Genomic DNA, 16,527 nt, shown 5'->3' with positions numbered 1-16,527 from the left:
CAAGCAATACACATTAGTTTTTCAGTGCTGGAATAGTCAGGGATATTTAGGATGTGTAATTTTAGGCAAAAAATGTGTTAAACTATTCTTTATCCAAACAAAGTAGGCATAGAAATCACTACTTTTTTCCATTAAACCCTACATTTAACCTGGTTTTGTTAAATGATGAAACCTAGAATCAAGATATTTAGTTTTCTACTTTGTTTTTTTTTTAAAAAGCTTTATAAGGGCTTATATGTTTTTTTTTTTATCACCTGTTGCATAAAGCAAGAAAGCTTAAAAGGAGAATTTGTCAGAGTTTGAGGACCTTTAAATTAGCTCTTGTCACAGTTACTATGATAGTGCAGTCTTAATTACATCATTTGCTGTCATACAAAAGCCGTAATAAATCTCTCTATTATTCTGAAGACAATAAAATTTATTATATGTGTCCTCTGTGTATTTGTCATTTGAAATGTTTGACCCAACATGAAATACTGCATCTCTAATTCACCTGTTCCAATCAAGAGGCCAAGCAGAGTCAATGTACCATTTTCTTCCCTCCTTTAACAGACACTACACGCATTTCCTACTGTTGGGAATGCCCCCTCAGCTGGGATGCCACAGGTAGTAAGCACCTTCCTCACAGAGATTCTAGTCATGCTTGTGTTTGCTAAATAAACCATTTCAACACTTCTCCACTAGAAGTTGTGTTCACAGCAGCTTTGTGTTTCAATGTCTCTTGCTTAAAAGGCAGGCATGTGATTTCCTTGCTGAAGATTGGTGGGACCTTTTCATATCGTGTTTTCCAGTCCATTTCCAGAAGTACTATGGTCAGTTATGGACCCAAGCAACAGAGAGTCTCTGCACTCAGCAGGTCTCATACACCCTTACCACCTTCCAGTTCTCACTTTCCCCATCAGTGACTAAGATGTGAGATGTCAGTCTCTTTATATTTGTTCCAGAGGAACTGTGAAGATGAATTTTGTTTCACTTCAGTTGGGGCTGAGGAGGGTGTTTTGCCCTCAGTGTCTCTCTCAGATAAGAAACTGTTTCTGAAGAAAAAAAGAAAAACCAACCTGTAAAATATCATTCATTCTTTTTTAATTGTTCAACCTTAAACTGGGTCATCTTGCTGAAAACATTCTTTGAAGGTGATATCCCAAGGCTTTTGCTGCATCTTGCTTTTCTTTTTTCCCTTCCCATTTTTGAATCCCTTTTCATCTGGGCATTTGAGTATGGCTCAGCTACATTAAACTGTGTAACAAAATCCCAGCTGGTTGTTCATTGGGGGTTTCCAGATTTGTAGGGCCAAATCTGGAAACCCTTTGTTCTGGCCATGTGTCTCCACAGCACAATAACAGGTGAGCTGGAGGATCTTCTGAGAAAGCAGTGCAAACAACTGACACCTAAAGAAATCAGCTACTGTAAGACTGGGCATGCTGAACATGTCTAGTTGTGCCTAATGGCAAGAAAACCTAATGACTGTTATTCTATTGGCTATTAGAGAAATACAAATACCAAGGTATAGACATGCATACTTAAGAAAAAAAAAGTCAGGACAATCATCAGAGAAAGCTTCCTTTTAATCCCATGTTTTAATATCACAGAAGCATCTCTTATAGCAACTGTGGGAACACAATGTCCTTTTGAGCTTGTAAAACTGCATTTGCAAAATGCTCTGAGAAGGTCTGCGGGTAATACCACAAACTGGCAAGAAGTGTCATCTAAATCCCCTTCTTCCTATTATTAACTTGTATAATACTGTATGTACTTCAGTAAACTTCACTACAAATCCCACAAGAATGGGAGTATTTATATTTTGCTATGGAATAGATCACAGAACACTGTCCATCTGTCAAAACACAAGAGTAAATCACGCTTAAACATAATACTCTAGCTGGTGAGCTGAGACCCAGGAAAATCAGGAAACTTGATGAAGACCACACAGGAATGAATGAGAAAGAAGAGGCAACGTAGCATAGTCTGTTAGTCATTACAGACTGCAACTGCACGTACCAGCTTCTGTGACCCATCACACAGTGCTGGTGTGCAGATCGTTCTAGACTGCTCTATACTACACATATAAAAACTGGCAGAGAACCGTAGTGCCCTCACTGCAGCAGCAATAGTGCTCTCTGATATGGCTGGAGGGAAGGGAGGAGAAGTGGTGCAGAACAACCCTCATAGAACAGGCAGTGCCAGTAGCTAGGAATGATCAAATGTCCCTGCTAAACTCGCAGAGGCATGAAAGGAGCTAATAGCTGACATTTTTAACACTGGAGCTTTCAGGCAAGTGAAATCATAATTTTACCAGAATAGTGATATAAACATTGTATCATATATAACTTTTGGCCTAAAGTCCTGTTAGGCAACAGAGCAGTCTTGGAAACTAGATACCTTTGTAATCTATGCCCCTTAAATAGGTTAAATCCTTCTAACACCTTTCATGCCAACATTTCTTCTGTGTGGTGCTCAGGCTCTCATTGTGTTTGACATTTTATTTCCACTATTGAATTGTCTGTTCCTTGTTCTGCTCATTCACAGTGCATGCTGGCCAACCTACAAAAACGTAGTTTGAATGTTTTAAACTACACTAATATATTTTGACTGTATCCTCGCTGACACAGAGGACTGTAATGCAGACAGATGTTCATTGTTACTATGTTAAATAAAGTAGAACTCCCTTGCCATATTCTATATAAAGTATCAAATGATGTAATGAAATTCTGGTCAACTGAAAATTCTATCATTATACCACACAGCATCCCCATAAGCAGCCAGAGGCTGTCACCTGCCTGAATATCCCCATGAACACATCATCCTCACAGTCAGAACTGTAGCTGGTTTAACCTGACGTACTGCTAATTGACCGTGTCCAGTAATACAAGTATACTTTTCTCTGCACTGGTGAAAAGACTGAAGACTTTGCTCTGTTCACATGATATATATACATCTGTACGCACAGGGTGTGTATAGCTGATTAGAAGAAACATGATCTGCAAGTGGCAGGTGAGACTACTCAGGTAGGCAAAGGCAGAGAAAGAAGGACGGAAAGCCATGCTTAGAGAGAAGGAAGATGTATGCTCTGAAAGAACTTGTTGCAGCCAATTTAACAAGTTTCTGCTCTCTTCCTTCCTTCCCCCATCCCCACCTGCATAGCTGTTGTATCATGGCAGTGACTGAGTTTCTAACACAAGCCCACACACAGCTGTAAGATCACAGCTAAAGAAACAGAGGAGTGCAGAGTGCGAGTGAGACCAAATGCAAACTGTAGAAGTTTATATCAACATTGAAACCAGCTTCTCACAGAGCTGTGTCTGGAAGTGTGAAAAGAAAAGAAGCAGGGACAGAAATGAGGGAGAAAAAGGCAGTGAGCTTTACCTTAGGCACTGACTACAAACAGACATTTTACCTTTGACTTAGGTGACTGTGGATCACCTCTGTGACTTCCCCACATGTACCAGGGTGGCAAGATGTACAACACAAATGGACTGGGGAGAGCTGAGAGCAGCAAATGTCCTGTGTGCCCCCACTACACTTGAGGAAGCAGGAAAGGAGGGAAGAGCAAGCACGGCTTTTACTAGGGGAATTTTCAGGCAAGAGAAACCAAACAAAAGATAGCAAACTAAATTTAAAGTTTTAGAATTTACAGACGGGTGCCCAGTTCTTCAAAGGAAAATTTACATGTGTGGGTACCATCCAGCCAGTCACATGCTGCACGGGAGACTTGGTTGTGGAACTGAGTCCCTTAAATAAGTAAAATGGCTTTGGAAACTGGGCACTGCAATACAACTCCAGCTGAATTCAGTGGAAGATGTAACAAAAAATAGTCCTGAGAATTCTGTACTTCTAATAGATTTGAAACCTTTATCTCTTACCCTTTTTACAGCCCGTACAACACACTATGGGTAGAGAACATATACTTTCTGGAAGGTGGTAAGGCAGAAAGGAGAAAGTTCTGGATTAGTAGGGTACCTGGGGAGAAAAGGACTGAGAGCAGCCATTCCCAGCAAATGCTGGGGCTTCTAGGGCAATCTGGCATGATGTTGGCCTGTGGAGGCTTTCAGAATAGGACCTCTGGAGCAAGATCATGAGCACTGCACCATACCTGACTGTAGGACAGTAGTCTCTTTTATTGGAAACTGAATTACCAGGAGATCCCCAGCACTTCCACTTCATGACCCTAGTTCAGCACTGCTAACATCACTGAGGGTTGATTTCTCTGGTTGTTTTTTTTTTTTGAGTTTGTCTCCTGTTGAAATGAAAGGCAACAATTAATTGGAGCATTTGAAGAAAATGTAGTTAGGAGAAATCCTAAGAATGTATGAGGATAGCAAAGCTTTGTGCTCCATAAGCCAGAACTTTGAGTGCTACCACCATTTGCCTGAACAAGGCAGAACAGCTGTACCGCCCAGAGCATGGCCACACAGAATATCAGCACATGACAATTAGTCTTATGCAAAGCACCACCGACACAGCTGTATTGCTTCTGGCTCTGAGGAAAGCTTACTTGTATATGTATATATACACAAGCATCTACTTGCATATCTACTAAGCAACGCAGACATACCCTAAGAGATGCTATAAACAGGTTAAAGCAGCCTGGATGCATCTCTGAGAGAACTAAGATGATGTTTCTTACCACGATTCACAAAAGACAGAAACAATAAATTTGCAAACACCAGTCCCATTTAAGCTTTGCCTGATTAAGGGTTTCAGACAAGGGATAAACTCTCATCTGAGTCTGAGCCTTGCTATACTGCAATTTTGTCTAGGTGCTTATTTGTTCTCTCCTAGAGGATTCACTGCAAAAAAAAGTATCATCAGTGAACTTTCATTAGGAAGTATAGGGAGGAGGAAGAACACCATATGGCATTTCCCAACTGTGTTCATATCACATGCCTTTTACATGTTTACATTTCTTTACCACGGTCTGAGCCCAACTTTCATGCTAACCTTGAACCCTGCAAACTAAATACAACCCTGCCAGTGCAGCTGAAGCAGGTGGGAGAGACAGATAACACAGGATCAGCTCACTCCATGTTGTCTTAAGACAGAGAACATTGCTCCTCAAGATCTATGCTGTTAGAGCTACAGATCTTGCTACACGGACAAAACTTTGTTTTGGAAATGGCAGTGCAGTGTGTTCACCACCATGTATGAAACTGAATGCAAAATTCTTTCAGTTTTATCATCCAAAGAGTGTACAGGATACTGACTCTGCAGGGCAGTGACAGAATGCTGACTGATGCACACTTGCTTCCACCTGAGCAACAGCTTTGGGAACTATGGAGCAGAAAAACCATTATACGGGTCTACTCCTACTCCATAATCTGCCTGAAGAAAATAAATACACATTCCCTTCCTGTACCCTGGATGGCATCTGCTGTGAGCAGTGCTAAAGCTGTCCAACTCCCACAGAGCCATGTCTGCGCTCGAGCTCCCAGCGGAGCTGCTGACCCAATTGCAGCACCTGGGGGAATATTGTGCTAAAATTCCCATGAGCAGACAGGACTGTGAAGCTGCAGGCTGTCATCCAGGATCTGAGCCTTCATTAAGCAGTTTTGTTTCTGCAAGATAATTAGCGGTGTAAATGAATTGGCAAGAACCCTTTTGCATGAAAGGCCAATAAAACAATTCTTGATCCTTAACGTGGCCTCTAAGATTGTATAATCATAACATACATGTTCTGCATAATCTTCATTTTATTTTTCAATTCGCTTCATTTTGAAACAAGCTCCGCTCCCCACTCACCCTGGAAGACAGATAATATTTTATGAAGTATTTTGGCAGAAGACACATTATTATATTTGTTGGTGACAGCAGAACAAATTAAAGTAAAAGTGAAAAGAAAAATTAAAGCTGTCAGAAAGAGGTCAAATTCCAGCCATTTCTCTGGAGTAAAGTTCAGTTTTGAAGTAATTTTTCAAATGAGGTCTTACATTTACAAAATCTAATGAGGTTAATTTGAAAGTGAATGAGCTAATCATTGGTTTGATACCCTGGACACTGCAAATGTATTGCTTCCCACGGTGTGATAACGTTAGCTATCATCTTTTCTCTGCTACTGTCAAAAGAATCATTTTTGTTTCAGACAGAGGCTCTGACTTCCATATTCATGAAAGCTTGTGCTGCTCCATTGTCTTAACACTGGAAAAAAACCATCTCTGGAAGGATCACGACAATCTGAGTCAGTAAGGGTGGAAAATAGGATGCTGCCTGCTGAACGTTACCTGCTCAGGATAGCTATGCTTAGGCTGCGAATCTTTCCAGGGAACTGAGCATGAGTTCTACCTTATCTAAGTTGTTTGGTTCTTTTTTTTCCCTTTATGATTTCTGTGGCCTTTCTGGCATCACTTACAGAACAACTCGCAGCGGGTGCTGAGTTTAAATATTTCCAAAATTGGCTGGTTTCACCCTGTGGCTTTGAAGCACATATAAATTCTACAAGGCAGAAAAAGTGAAAACAATGGCCTGCCTTCCAGCTCTAGGCCACTGAGCTGAATCATGCTATCATGTAAGAGTTGTTCAGTGGCACACTTGAGTAGTGCTTACAGTTTCAATACATCTCCTGACTTTGAGATGTCAACATCCAAACTCCTCTCCTGTCCAGCTCTACAAAGCCAAAGCCCTCAGGCAGAGCTTTAAAAAGCAAGTGAGAACTTAGAGGGACAGCAGCCCTAACACAGATGTTTACTATTCAATTAATTAACAATGTCTTGGCATTAAACACTTGCACATTGAACCCAGAGAACAGAAACATATAGGAGGAGGAGAATATAACAGGAAAAAAATACACAGAAAAAAAATCTATTTCAGTATTAATTAGGATGGGGAAAAGAATGGAATTTTGAATCCAAAATTCTGCCCCCAGTTCAAAACTGACAAAAATACCTCACAATATTGCTGGCTTCCCTCTTTGCACTGAAAACAAACCCATACATAGGTATTACCGTGGAGCAAGTCCTGTGAAAACACAGGGTAAACAGTCCTCCTACCCTTCCCTTGTGTCACACTTCTCAGTGTATGCTCCTTATCACAAGGCTTCAGTGCTAAATAATTTCCCCCTTTTCCCACTCCTGCCCAACTTACCAGTCCCAGTGCCCACTCATGAGCTAGCCATCATCCCCTTCCAACCTCCTCTTTTCAGAGGGCTGATGACACGGGCCTATGTGGAGGAGCTGCTTTACTGTTGGGTATTTTACTGTCTGGACCACAGTGTTTCCAGCTGCTGCTTCTTAAGCTGTGAGAAAATAACTAATGTAATACAATGGCTATCTCCACCCTAAAGCTTGTGATTTTTCAAAACCATAAAGTGACTACGTGGCAGCCACTGCCCTAACTTTTAATATATATCTATACATGTATGTATATGTATTTATAAATTTATATTTGTATTATAGTATATTCATACTTCTTAAATGGATAATGAATGAAGCTACTGATTACAACTTATACACAGAAAATGTTGGTGTAGGCTACTCTGGATGCAGGCTACAGAACTCCAAGGACTTTGTTGAGAGGAAAAGCCATCAGAAAAATCTCTGTGTTACACAATTAAACACACTTACGAAACACTGCCTAACCAGTGACTTTTGTACATTGACTTGAAAGTACAGCTGCAAGCTGTACAAAGGAAATGACGACAGGATATAAAGGACTAGGGAATATTCAATATTTACTAAACAAAGATCTTAGTCTGAGCATGTGTCCAGTCATACCCTAAGCATCTGAAAGAAACAGCTCGCTGTGCTTGGACAGATCGGACAGTCATTGCTGTCATCTTGCAGTGCATATGCAATAAATCACCTTGCATTAACATACTTGCAATAGCTGATTTTTAACTCCCTTCTTAAATGATGAACTCGAGCTAGAAAGGCTTTAGCAAGCCAAAAGGCACTGATAAATACTGGAACAAAACCTGAAACCCTGAAAGGCTCACTATAATTTTGAGAAGCTCGTTTCACACCGTAGTTGTTCAAAGGAATTCTCTCCCGAGGAGCCATTTCCAAGGTCAGACCTGAACTCATGTAAAATCACACCAACTTGTTGAAAGGGATTTCACAACTTTATCTGACTTCTGGGGTGACCAGAGAGCAGTTCAGAACAGTTTTAATATAACCAGACGAGAGTTGTTCCTTTAACACAATATGTTATGTCTTCTCCTTGGGAACTGAAGAAAAGGGCTATTGTAAAACATAATTATTTATGAACTGTGTTATGGTGTTTGCCAGATGACAGTGTGCAAGGGGCCCCATGTTTAATCAGGCTGTTCAGAGTTTAGGCACTGTACTGACAGACTGCCACTTTTTAGGAGTCTTTAGTCTGGAGAGACAACAGAGGCAAAAGGTCAGACATTACCATGCTGGAGATGGCCAAAAGTGATAAATTACTTGCCCAGCTTCAGAGAGCAAAATCTATGGTAGAGCAGGAAACAGTTCAGGTCTCTTGAGGCCCATGGTTGCACCTCTGCTGTGCTGTGACTCACAGCTAACTCACGGTTGATTAACGATAGTTTAAATTTCAGTTACCACAGATTACCCATCTCCTCTCCCATTTGCTCAAATTTTCTAGGATCACATTTCACTGGCACTTTTGTTTGTAGAAATTACTTTTGAGGCCCAGATAACTAAGCATCTGCAGACAACTCGGTTCACAAAAGAGGATAAAAGACATAAGATCTGTAATTCCATGTCACTCATTTGAGTCAATCACAAGCAAATAGCAGTCCAAGTTCTGATAAAATACATTTGAAAAGACCTTTGCTTTGCTAGCTATAAATTCATGGGAACTGTGATCACTTGTGGTTAGTCCTTGACAAGGGTAAGAGCTATAGTCTTAAAATAAATTGCTAACACCCTTAAAGTAGACTGCATTGGAAGGGGGAGCCCTGGTGGTCCCACCTTTAAGATGGACTTGCTTCTGCTTGCAGGTTTCCTGCTCTCATTTAATCAGGATCCTCTGTCATCATTGCATTTCCTGAACATTCCCATAATTGATTTACTTTTTTACTCAGATGTATCCCAACTTCTTTTCTCAGCTGCTGCTTATGCAGTGATTTGAGCAAACTGATAAGCAGACATTTGCTGGATCACTGTAGGAAGGGTTTGCTTGATTCCTACCTGCTAACATGGGTGGCGGATTGAAGAGAACCACACAGAAAAAAAGGAGTGGTAAGTCAAGCTTTTCACACCTTTTGAACGTGTTTGAAATGCAACTTGCTGTCCTTTTACCTTCATAGTTCAACTAAAATTGACTTCTGAAACAGGTCTCTTGTTCAAGTAAAGCCTGGCTCCTGCCTCAGATAGCAGTAGGTTTTATACCCCTGCACTTACAATTCAATCCAGAATCAATACCAACTTCTCTAAGCTGGCTGAAGCTTTTTATTTTTATTTCCTATTGGGAGCTGCAGGAACAAAAAATTGTAACATTTAGTTTCCCTCCAAGTTTCTTAGTGCTGCTTATCTCTGGAAGGGGGTTTGAGCTTTCCCTGCTTTAAGGGAAAACAGACAGAGATGGGGAAGCAGTGTTATTTGTGCCATTAGCAGCATTGCTAGTTTTCTCACATTGACACCCAAAACTAGGTGAGAATTTATTGTAGGATGCTTTGTTTTTCCTTCCCCCCCCCAGTACCTGTGCAAGGCACAGAAAGCATCAGAAACAGCTGCATAGTGTCTGGCTAGCAAAACCTTAAGAAAGTCATGTACGTCAGGTGTGCTTGGTGTTGCCGTACAGGGAGCCCAATCATTATTTGGTAGTTAACTTTCTCTTTTATGATCTCATTTTCCCTTGTAACTGTGAAAATGAAAGGGTTTTGCTAAATCCTAGCAGCTTGTTCCAAAGTCAGGGGAGACTGCAAGCAGTATTGAGCACCACAACATCATGTCAGGGAAAATAAATGAAATGGCTTTGTGGTGTTAGCTTGTGAAGAAATGAGGTGAATTTTTTTTTCCATGTGCTGAATGAGCCCAGACAAAATCTGTCTAGATACTAGGCTCACTGCAACCTGCTTGTATCATTTTTTGGAAGAGTGAACGGTTTGTTTTATGGCAGACACTCAACCATGCTACACACTCGGAAAAATGCTCCTTTTTCTGAGAATAAAATGCTCCATAGCTAGATAAGACAGACTGGAAGTTATTTGGTAGAGTCTTCTGGAATAGCAAACACTGGCTGTGATTTTATACAACCCTAATATTTTTTTCTTATTTTCTAACCCCTCTTGAATCAGAACTAAATGAATAAACCCCAATAAAAAAGAGAATTCAAAAAAAGCAAGTGCCTGTTCCAGGTGACCTCATATGTTGGAGAGCAGCTTCTGGGTGACTGTGGGTTACTGGAAGTCTATTCTGGGTAGAAGTATATGTGTTGTTTTGTTTTTTTTTCCCCAGGACTAGGATGTCTCTAAGCTTCTATTAAGTTGATTCCAATTAAATACAGATTATTTAAGCCTCAAAATTTCAGTTCAAGGAACTTCAGATTTTTGCTTTCTAATAAAAACCCCAAACCAAACAAACCCACCCAAAACAATAACAAAAATCCGCACCCACCCCACAACAAAGAAACAACAAAAGCTTCACGTTATTCCAGGATTATCCATGTGTAAAACGTCTGTTTTCCGGTCTCTATCTACCCACATTCCAGTGAATTTCATTTACTATCAAACCACTGTCAAACGGGAGAGACAGCATTTTCTGTAATTAACAGCTGATAAGTCTCATTTTAAACACTGAAAATATAAGTGTCCAGTTTAAGTCCAGCAAACAGAGAATGAAAAAGGAACTTTCAAGATAAGGTTTATATGAAGATCCTGCAGCCTTCTTTTGTGGGGGGAAGCAGTACAAAGAAAGTAACTTTTTTTTTTCCTTTAAACATACAGGTGACAATTCCTACATTTTCATTCACAGCTTCTCAAACATTAAGTATATTAACGCCCCTAAAACTGCTTATTCCATGGCTACATTCCAAATACTAGCAAGACACTTATTCATTGCAATAACTGAAAGCACCACCCATTCTCACTGTATCTTTCAGGCCACAATCGCTGGTGTCAGATATGTTTTTACTAACGGGACTGTGGAACTGCTAAGCAGAGAGCTTTCCCACCCTTCCCTTCTCCCAGGCATCCGACAAGCCACAGTTTCAGATTGGCCACACCCTGCTTGTTATTGTTGAACTGAAATATTAAAGGTGGGTTCTTTTATATTTTCCTTAGCCTTTCACCTTTATTTAAAATAGAGTGCATTCAAGGGACATCTGTGTTCCTGGCAACATCATCACGTGAAGGAGATTTCTATAAATAACCTCGCTATTAACTAAGTGGCTGGAGTACAGCACTTATTGGCTCGATGAAGTCAGTATTGTATTATTTATTCTTGGTAGATCTGACTGCTACTGAAGTAAAGTATACGTTTGTTTTCATTTTGAAATCATAAATTAAGGTGCAATAAACTTGAAAAGCAAGACTCAGAAGGTGCTTTGCCAAAACTGCTAAATTTTCCAAGTGGCACTGCTAAAATGACTAACACCCTAATTGAAAAAGTAGCTACTGAATTTCTGAACTTAAGTTTTTAAAGGGAATTTTTGACAGTGTGGTTTTTAGTCTCTTTTATCTTTGTGTTTTTCAGCTATAAAGTGATGTTAATAACACTTTGCTAGTTCACAGAAGTAGTATGATGGTTAAAACATTCATGTGAGTAAAGTACATTGCGTTTCCTGACTGAGACACTACAATACAGAAATTATTTCAATTTGAGACACTTGGCATGTGCAGGATCAAAGTAAATGCTAGATCATTTTCTTCTGCTTTCACAACTGAAAAAAAAGTGAACTTTATAAAACAGATGCCATACTTTCAAAGAGCTACAGAACATTCATATACATTCATAGCATAACGTAGACATACCCAAGCCACTTGTAAACTGAACTGGTCAAGGTCTAGTCAATGCTGTAATTTGCTGTGGAAATTAGCGTGACAAACTTCTTACTCCATTTCTAAACTATTACTCTTAAATAAGCTAACTTGGTAAACCTAGCTTGAATGTTTATGCTTACATGCTAACATGTTTACAAGGATATCATGGATGCAAGAAATTTATGTGAGTTTGGGACAAGTATGAATAAGATTTTGTGTTGCTAGGAGTTCTGCTTACTGGTGAAAACATGTTCCTCCTTATCTTCTGTCAGCTCCCCTGCTCTCTTGGTGAGGTCAGTCTTTTTTCCTCGGTACCACTGGCCCACTACCTTGGGTGGCAAAATGATTTTATGCCAGCTTTCAATACGGCTGGTTTGCACATCCAGGAATCATGACAGAATTGTCTGTAACACTCCACTTTTGGAGATAGGATGTTGGACTAGATGAACCCATGGGCTGTAAGGCCCTTCTTAATTTCCAGCAAAACTAAATCATGTGTCGTTTTAGCCCTAAAAAATGCAAATACAAAAATGCTGTACTAGTAACAAGTTCATTAAGTGAATGCGTTCCAAATCAAGAATTAAGACTGTAGTTGTAACAGTCAGTTAATGACTGTTATTTGTTACATTTTTCATGTTATCTACTGTGGAGACATGAAATTAGATCTTCATGGGTCAAGTATAGTGGAAAAGAACCTTTTCTTCATGTCCCATGTCATTAACTGGAAGTGGTATTTGTACTATTTTGCAGGACTGATTGACTGTACTCTTAGGTATTTTTAATTGAGACAGTATTAAAATATTGAATGCTGAAATCAATAAGGTTGGTGGAATACAATCGCCAAGTAAAACTAAACAGAATTAAATGTAAATTTCCACTGTAGATCTCCCATGTGTTGGTATATGAGCCTTAGGAGAGGAGTAGGCAGGTTAGGTCTAACAGAGACTTGTTTTCTTTGGCCAGTAAACAGCTAATAATTTTTTAACTTGGCTCTTGTTTCAGATATCATGTTCTATATGACTGCCCCTTTGTTCCCCTCTTTCAAGTCTTTTGAGTTTCTTTAATATACAAGAGCTTTTAATTTAATATCTTTTTTTTTTTTGCTTACAATACGAAGGCAATCTACTGCATGATATCATAAAGGGAAGCCAAATATTTTTGGTAACAACACCTAAGGGTTCAAATCCACCCTGCACTAATGCTGGTTACCCTATCCTGTCTCCCTCAAGCCACACAGATTTTTGATTACAGTGCAACCACAGACTTGCATGATAAATCAGTCCCTACAGGAAAACACTAGTAATGATGCATTCAGAAGAAGTGTAACTGGTGGCATTCAGCTGTCAGTTAAGGGTCTATGGGGAGCTGCAGTACTCCAGGGAGGGAGGGTGGAGCAGACACCATCCCTTCCAAACCAGCCTCACAGGATTAAGGACTGTGAAGCTTGCACTCTCTGTTTTAACTTAAGCTGACTGGCAACTTGTTACTGGCATGACTGTAAAAACTGATTTAGAGGCACTCAGCAAAATGACTGTTCAGGAGCAAACTTTCATGGTTTACCTCAGGCTGAGAGTACAACCTCCAGCTGTGATAGACTCTTGCAAACTCCTCCAAGGTGCTGGACTGTGGTGAAAAGCTGGTTGTCCTTTATCCTCTCCCAGGGCTGTACATTTTTGACAGCATGTCAGTCTTCTGATGGCTTTGCTGGGCTAGGTCTCCAGTGCCAGATGAGAAAAGAAGGTTCCAATCGTTTTACAATTTGCCTTTCAAAGGACAATTACCCTTTAATTCTTCTGAGCCCCTGGTTTGCTGACTCTTGGCACCCATACAGATTGAGGCTGGAGGCAGGCCACTGTCCTAATAGCACTGCTCACTTGGGATATCATTTGTCCAGACTCACAGTATTTTCCGAATTTCATTTCTAATAGCCATCCACTAAACAAAAATCAATACATCCACTCAGAAATACTTTACTAGTCCATCCAGGTTCCACATGGTATTCCAGTGACTGCTCTGGATTCGCAGGCTACTACCTAACAGCTTCACACCTACCACACCTATAAAAAACACTAACATGATTGTAACTAAGCATGATATAAGCAGATTGATTAATTCAGAACAAGCAGTATGCGGGTCTAAAATGCAACTCATATACCATATTTCGTTTACAGTGAACGCCTGTTCTAAAGGCAGATGGTGAAATACTTCAGATATGTTATAGTTAAATATGCTAACACTACTGGACTGTTGCATAATAGGTCAAGACTTCTTGAGACACATCATTAAGTGGTCAGGTTTTAGCTAATCATATCACATGGGAATAAATATGAATACGCAGAACGTTAAGAAAAAAATCAGTATTGCAGTTTTAGGAATCCAGTAAGTTACACATTTCATAACGAGAGTACTGTCATGATTTATGAGTGTACAGTAGAAACCAAGATGTTTAAGAGTTAAAAGAGCATTTCAGACTTCTCAAACTATATTTAGTGTTCATAAAACTTGCTACAGTTCATGGACCTGTTTCTTCCATCAGGTAAATTCATATTACTTTTAAAGAATGGCTCCCTTTTCTTAGTTTTAAGAATCCTGGTTTTCTACTAACTGAACTTCCATTGAAACAGAGCAGTCTCTAAAAAGCAGACTGGCACAGATACTTATTTGCATTAAAATTTTCATTTTCCCACTTCGCTTCTTTACACAGAGGCTTCTCTTGATTCATTTTTGTTTCACTCTTATTTGGCTCTGTCTGCGCTTTCATTGATTTTTTTTTTTTCCCCTTTTTGCCGTCTCTCTAAAACATAATGAAAACATGCTGCATTAAAGCCAACTTGGAAATGGGATTGCTCATCTCAAGTATAAACACATTTTTTTCCCTACAGTTATCTGACACCTCCTCCTTTCTAAAAAAAAAAATAAATCAAAAAACCCCCAAACCAACCAAAAAGGATTCCTTTTAAAAACCCAAGCAAACCCATAGAAATAGAGTACTTAAGAGTGACTGTCACTGTGGTCCAATAGATTTATTTTAAATTGTAATGTGACAGCTTTACTGCAGAATTAATGTTCCATTCTATGCAGAAAATTCATTTATGTATTTGTTTATTGAATCATTCACACACACATATATGTTAGGAGCTACCTGTTAACTGACTATAGCTGCTGCTACTAACTCATGCCAACAACAATTGCTGCTAAAAGATTATGTTGAAAAGCTGAATCTTCACATGGGTTTATTTAACACAAAATACAGGTTGCAACAAGCTCTTCAGACCAAGTACCTTCTAAGAGCAGGAATTACACTTTCAGTGCACTGTTTGGGAAGTTGACTGCACAGCTTGCATTGATAAAGCATAATATTAGAGCTTTTTAATAGCATTTTGAGTGCTTATAACTTAAAATAATGAAAACCAGCCTTCTTTTGTGGAGCAAGAACAAAATGTTACACTCTACATATATTTATATTTCTTGATTAAAGATAAGAAAACCAGATTAACTTCTGAGTGTTGTCCTTTTACAATGGTCAGACTTTATGTGTGAATTAAAGTGAGGTTGCCCAGCCTCTTATAGATCTGATTCCGTACAAGAAAGACAGATGTTGTAAAAGGAATCAAGTGATTGCTCTTGACAGGGCGGTCAGGTTGGAATACCAGACAAAAATGCAACCAGAGAACTTTGGCTTCAATAGCAGTCTCAGATCATTCTATCTGCAATCACACTTAGCATCAGAAGAAAAGTACACCAATGACAGTATTATGCTCAGGGCAGATTTGTTTGACCTACTTATATCAAGTCTGCATTTGACACTCAGTGTTCTAGTAGTCAGCATTTCATTAATCATGGGTATTTGACAGCATTGTTGAAGATCTCATATGACATCTATTACCAGTGCATAAACTGCATTTACTTTATGGCTCACTACAACTTGGAAAAGAGAAAACTGGCTTTGCTGATATTATACAGCTATTTCTGCAGTCTAACTTTTGGACAACCCCCCAAAATTTCACAGCACTGAATCCCAATATACTTACAATGAAGTACTAGCTCATCTTGGAACTACTGAAAAACATTTTTTCAAGTAAAGGCACACATAGCTAATGTTTGTCAGTTTATCAAAAACAAACCAAAAAGAATTCTCTAAAGAATGCTGAAACATTAACAATAGTTTGAATATTGAACATCAGCAATATCTGGTTTCACTCCTTCATTTCTGCCACAAGAAAAGGCAAAATCATGCGACCATAACTACAAAGACTGTTTTCTCTCCCACCTATATCCAACTCTGGCAGAAGGTGAATGGGGTTTTTGGACTGTATAGAAGGGGTGAGTAGGGAGGAAATGAAAATAGCCACTCTGCCTCATTCACTGAACTTGCTGTAGGAATGGACAAGAGCTAGTTTTTCTTAAACAAGGTGATCCCCTCAAAAAATCTGGCATCTAGTAGCTAATCTACATGCAGCCAAGTTAAACACCTGTATGCCAGACAAAACCAGCTGTCTGTGTGCCTCTGCCAACCCATCTGCTCAATATACCTCCTACTAGTGGGTTGAGATCTTTCAGTAAATATACAATTCAAACACAAGGTTGCTTTTTTTTTTTTTCTGTTCTCTAATCTTCTTTAGAACTTCAGT

Source organism: Pezoporus occidentalis, unplaced genomic scaffold, assembly GCF_034315485.1.
Source record: "Pezoporus occidentalis ecotype Australia unplaced genomic scaffold, CSIRO_AGI_Poc_V1 ctg11, whole genome shotgun sequence".
In the NCBI taxonomy this organism is placed as follows: domain Eukaryota; kingdom Metazoa; phylum Chordata; class Aves; order Psittaciformes; family Psittacidae; genus Pezoporus; species Pezoporus occidentalis.
Note: the sequence above shows the minus strand (reverse complement) of the source record.